Below are 6,033 nucleotides of genomic sequence, written 5' to 3'. Positions count from 1 at the left end.
CTGGCCACATCTGCTAGCATTGGGGACTGTCCCTCTAGCATATGTCTGGGAAACAGGGCTGGCCTGGCCCTGTGGTTTGGCTGGAGCCCATGGCTCTGTATTCCCATATCAGATCTTTCTTTAAAAGGAAAAGCAACACCAGCCACTGAAAAGGGATTGTAAAATCTAAAACCACAAGGCTGCAGGGAAACAGACATTTTCTAGTTTTCCAAAGTGATGATTTCATGGGGAAAAAATTTAGTGGTTAAAAAAGAAGTAAGAAAAATTTAAAAATAAGAAAAATGCTAAGTAAAAATTATTTTTAAGTACTACCTGGGTGCCAGGAACTGTGCTAGGCATCCTGAATCTGTCACAGATACCTGGTGGCTGGGCCAGGTCTGGCCTGTGGAGGCCACACTGGCCTCTCTGCCTCTCCCAGGCCATGGTGTATGTGGTACCAAGACGAGAGGAGGAGGGCATGTGAGAACAGACACTGCTCCAGGCAGAATGGCAATGAGCCAGGCTGATGGAAGCCCCTGTCTCCTGCAGCCCCCATGGAAGGGCAATGATAATGGTCATTTCCCCGCTTGCTGCAGACAGGAGCGGGAGGCCAGGACACCTCCCACCGAAGTAGACAAGGCACAGGTTCCCAAATCCCCAAGTCTGCATTGGGGCGGGGGGCACTGCAAGTTGTGCTGCTGAGAGAGAGGCCATTAAAGGCCTTAAATTGGAGCAGATATTTTGTCTCAATTCTCGGCCTTAGATAGGGAATTATATTTACCTGCACAGTCATGTTTGTGCAAATCAGATTTTGAGACCACGATGCTTTATGTTTGAGGTTTTTTTTTCTTTTATTTATTTTTTTCTTTTATTATTCATATGTGCATACAAGGCTTGGGTCATTTCTCCCCCCTGCCCCCACCCCCTCCCTTACCACCCACTCCGCATCCTCCCTCTCCCCCCCACCCCCTCAATACCCAGCAGAAACTATTTTGCCCTTATTTCTAATTTTGTTGTAGAGAGAGTATAAGCAATAACAGGAAGGAACAAGGGTTTTTGCTGGTTGAGATAAGGATAGCTATACAGGGAGTTGACTCACATTGATTTCCTGTGCGTGGGTGTTACCTTCTAGGTTAATTCTTTTTGATCTAACCTTTTCTCTAGTACCTGGTCCCCTTTTCCTATTGGCCTCAGTTGCTTTTAAGGTATCTGCTTTAGTTTCTCTGTGTTAAGGGCAGCAAATGCTAGCTAGTTTTTTAGGTGTCTTACCTATCCTCACGAGTTTTTCAAAAGCGAATAAATAACTTAGTTTGCCAGGGCTGCTATGACAGAGAACAAACTCGGTGGCTCTATGGACAAAAATGAGTCCTCTGCAGCACAGGGTGGGCGCTGGTGCTTTGCGAGGGTTTCCTAAGAGTCATTGGGGTCCTTGGCTTGTAGATACGTCGCCCTGGTCCCTGTGTTCATCCTCACAAGCTGCTCTTGCTGAGTGCATGTCTTTGTGTCCAAATTCCCCTTCTTCTAAGGTCATTTGTCACACTGGAGCAGCGGTGCACCCTCCTCCAGCGCAACCTCATTTTAACGAATGACATCTAGGCTAGGTCACACCCTGAGGTGCTGGGGTTAGGACTTGAACAGATGACTTCGAAATGGATGTAATTCAACCCACCAGAGTAGCTGCTGCTTGGGTTTTAGGTAAAATTATTACTGGCCATTCCAGCAACTGTGATGAGCACAATGCATTGTCTAATACAAACTTCTCCTCCGCTCTCCACTCGGACTGCTGTCGCGTGCCTCTTGTGTGGGACACTGCTCCAGCCTGGAGAAGATGGCAGGGAGAAAAGAGGTGAAAGTCCTGTAGTCCTGTTCTCCTGTCACCTCCTAACAGAACAATGACAAGGTCCCTGGTGGCCTACTAGGCATGGTTATTTTGGTTGCATCTTGCAGAAAGAGAAAACTGAAGGAGGCCAAGATCACAGCAGTGTCACTCTGGGCGACCCCCTCACCACACCAGGGGCTGGCCAAAAGCCACATGACTTCCGTTTACGTCGGTAAGCCAATACCTCACTGTATTGGCTAACCACAACCCAGGACCTGCAGCTCCAAGTGTGTTCGGTGGAACTGCTCTGAAGGCCGTCTCGAACACTGCGCCCTGCTGCACCCCGTACTGTGGGTGTGGACAGCAGGTGGACGGACCCATTTCATCCGCACGACTGACCTGTGGGATCCTGTTATTATTTTTTGTGGTGAAATGTGCACAACATGAAACTCATCACTTCAACCATTTTTAAATGCCTGTTTCAGTGCCATTTAGTAGCCACTCTAAAGGAGAGGGGAGGAGGGGAGGGGGAGGGGACAGAGGAGGAAAAAGAGGAGGGGAGAGAGGGAGGGAGGGGTGAGGGGAGGGGAGAGGGGAGGAGAGCTCTGGTGTCCCTTCTTACCAGGACACCAGTCACTGGGTTAGCGATCAGGTCCCCACTCTTGTGACCTATTTACTTACCTCCTTCACATGGGGTGCTAAGCCTTCAACGCATGAATATGAATGAGGGGGACACAATCCAGTCCTAGTTCTAGAACGTCTTCATTGTCCCCCACAGAAACTTCTTCCCCGAGGCGCTCATTTTCCATTCCTCTTCCCCAGGCGCTGGCAACCCCCTCTCCACCTTCTATTTTTGCCATACTGGACATTTCATAGAAATGGTGTCAGGTAGAATGTGGTCTCATGTGTTGAGCATCTTCCATGTGACACAGTGTTTTCAAGGTTCACCCATGCTTACAGGAAGCTAATTACTTTTTATAGCCAGAGTCACAAAGGCCCAGAATTCTGGGACCTTGTATGAGGTCATAGCACTGGTGGGCGGAGTCCTTTGTTAAGAGTGGGAGGACAGGGTCCAGGCTGTGTGGTCCCCAGCATGGACACTAGAGTCTGGGGTGTGGACAGCACTCAACAAGCTTGGAAAATAACCAGGTCCCTTCTTGGGACACATTCTTCCATACTGGGGACAGGACTGCTACCACCCCACAGGCTCCCGAGAGGGCTCAGGGAAGCTAAGGCAGAGACCGTGGAAATGTCACAGGGCTCAGACAGGAGACTCCGTGGCACTTTAGCACTGGAGGTCACCAGGTCTCACGCTCTGCCTGTTGTGAGTGGTGACAGTGCCATCTGCTGGCTGCAGGACCAGCCAGCACAAGGCAGCCGGAGTGGCTGGAGCCTGGTCCACTGGGGAAGAGGGCTCTCGTGGATGGGCAGCTGCACTCTGCTTGGATCCTCAAGCTGAGGGGAAGCAGGACAGGAGTCTCACACAGGGACTCAGAACGCTGATGTGAACGGACGTTTTTGACAAGCAGAGATGCTTATGGCAACTGGCTCCATAAGAAGGCTACTACTGCGTACAGACCAAGTAGCGTGTGTGGTGTGAGCCGCTTGTGAACAGGTGAGAGTCTGAATCAAGAAGAGGGTTGAGAAGGAACCAAGCCCAGGAGTGACAGTGACAGAGTGCTGCCTCTCAGCAGTGTCATAGGGATTGAGGGGCAACGTGTGGCCAAGAGGGCTACTGTTGATAGAAGTCCTGGAATCAGTACCCCCATCACCATCATCTCGAGGTGATAAAATTTGCTCTTTTTACGTCCTCATTTTTCTCTTCTGTCCATGTATCTAGTACAAACAGTTTAAGAAAATAAGCCGTGAAGAACAATGTAAGACGCTCCCAGCTATGGTTTGGATCTGCAGTGTCCCCCAAGAGCTCATGTGTTGAAGGTTTTCCAAGCTGGTGGCACTACTGGGGCGGAGGTGGAACCTTTAGGAGGTAAGGCCTAGTGGGAGGAAGTCAGGTCACCCTTAGAGAGAATATTATAACGGGTCCTTCCTCTTCCATCCCCCAACCCGTCTCTCTGCTTGGATGCCACCAGCTGCTGAGTCATTTCCTCTGCCACATTCCCACCAGATGATCTGCCTCGCCACAGGCCCAAAGGCAATGGGGCTAAGCACTTGAGGTGGCCAGGTCACAGCTCACCTGTTGTAAGTGGTCATGCCATGGATGAAAACCGTGAGGCAGAATAAACCTTTCCTCCTCTTGAGTTTTTATCGCAGGCATTTTGTCCCAGTGATGGAAAGCTGCCTGACACTTCCGCAGAAGAGTGAGGTTCACGTATCGTGGATATCATGTATCTCTCAGGACCCGTCAGCAACCTGGCAGGTGGACCCGGCCTTTGAATCCAGCCAGGTCTGATCCTGGCCGTGGGCTTTGCCATCAAGGAACCCTAGGCTCCAAGGAACTCACTATTCTACTTCCTGGCTGGGTAGTATGCAGTAAGTCCCTTGACCTCTCAGGGAGTCACTTGCCCCATTTGGAAATGGGGACAAAGGTGAGATCTGTGTCACAGGGCTAGTAAGAACCTTAATGGCACAGGATAGACAGAATTCATAGCACTCCTCCCCTCCCATGCCAGGGCCTCTCCATGGTGAAGGATGCAGACTAGACAGAATTCCCTCAAGTCCTGCCCTGGCCCTGCCTGCCCTCCAGATCTTCTGGGAACCCCGCTAAGGTGTAGGTTCCTAGGGCTGGGCCTTGACCACAGAATCAGACAGAATCCACGTCAGCTTGCAGCTGAGCTCATAGAGCACCGACTCTGGGGAGACAGATGACTTTTCTAAGGTTCCTTCCAGCTCAGACATTCAAAGATACTGGGAGTTTTCTGAAGACCTGCCCAATCTCTTGGCCTCTGCCCCCCTAATTTTGTAATGAAAGCCAGTGCTAAACCCTGGCAGGTTCTATAGGAACCTCATCTCATCACAGGTAAGTCTTAGAGAACCAGAGGAGAGGACTGAAATTCTGTAGGATTCCATAGTTAGGACACTGGAGACCAGGCAGGGAAGGGCATTTGTCATCATCAACAGAGCTAGGAACACAAGCCTGGTCTCCTGACTCTGGGATCAATAGTGTGTGCACAGGCATGAGCTTGTGTACACACACACACACACACACACACACACACACACACACTTATTCTTGTTGTGGATAGCCCATGCTGTGTGCAGGACACAAAGTCAAGGCCTGATCTAGCCCCAGACAATTTTCTGTCCAAGTGTGCTTTCATACATATCCAAGCCTTTTCACCTTATCTAAATTTTTCTTTATTTAGGGTAAGGCTTTGGGGATAGGGTGACAAAGGGAAAAAAGGAAGACGGGGTTTTAGTTTGAGTAACTGGAAAATGGGGGTGTCTCTGATGAGGTGGCAAGAGAAGGGAAAAAAGGGCTAGGGAATGGGCTTAGGCATGAAGGCTGTCAATTGAGATGCCCACTGGACACTGGGTATGGCTTCTGGCTGGCAGCTGGGTACCTAATTCTAGAGTTCTGGGGAGAGGCCTGGGATAGATTCAAGCTTGGGGGTGGTCACAGGCAGAGAGATAGCACTTACAATCACTAGTTGGGAGGTCAAGAGAGAGGGGCCCGGGCTTTCAGAGGTGGGCTGGGGAGGTGGAGAAGGACTATGTCTAAGCCACCAGCACATGGAGGGGTGAGTGGGCCTCTCAGTTCCTCCTATAGAGGGGAAGAATGGGTGTACTGCTCCAGGATCGGGTACTGTCTGAGAGTCACCCCAGCGGGAGGAGAGAGAATTGATCAATGGATTTAGCCACGGGGCAGTCCTAATGCAAAGTGTCTCTGGAGTATTGGGATCAAAGTGTGAATGAGCAGGGTTCACAAGTAAACTCAGAGGACCAATCAGAGGATCGATATTTCATTAAAAGGCATTCCAAAAACACTCACCGGGCAGAGTTTACTGAGCACTGCTGTGGGCCTCCCGGGGCTCACATCCCGTGTGGGAAACAAAGGAAGTGTAACGTGTACAGTGGCTCAGACAGAGCTGCATCCTAGGAGGCAAAGCAGGGGAAGTGGGGGGTGGGAGGTGTCTTTAGTTTAAGACTGGTGCAGTCTGCAGATGCACGTACACCGGGGTGGTCATGTGGCGGGGCCTGAACAAACCTTTCCCTTTGTGTCAGCGTTCTGACACAAATGAGTAGGAAGGAAGATGAGTAGAAAAGGGCAGGGTGCG

This window comes from Castor canadensis, chromosome 9, assembly GCF_047511655.1.
Source record: "Castor canadensis chromosome 9, mCasCan1.hap1v2, whole genome shotgun sequence".
In the NCBI taxonomy this organism is placed as follows: domain Eukaryota; kingdom Metazoa; phylum Chordata; class Mammalia; order Rodentia; family Castoridae; genus Castor; species Castor canadensis.
This window is presented reverse-complemented; position numbering follows the sequence as displayed.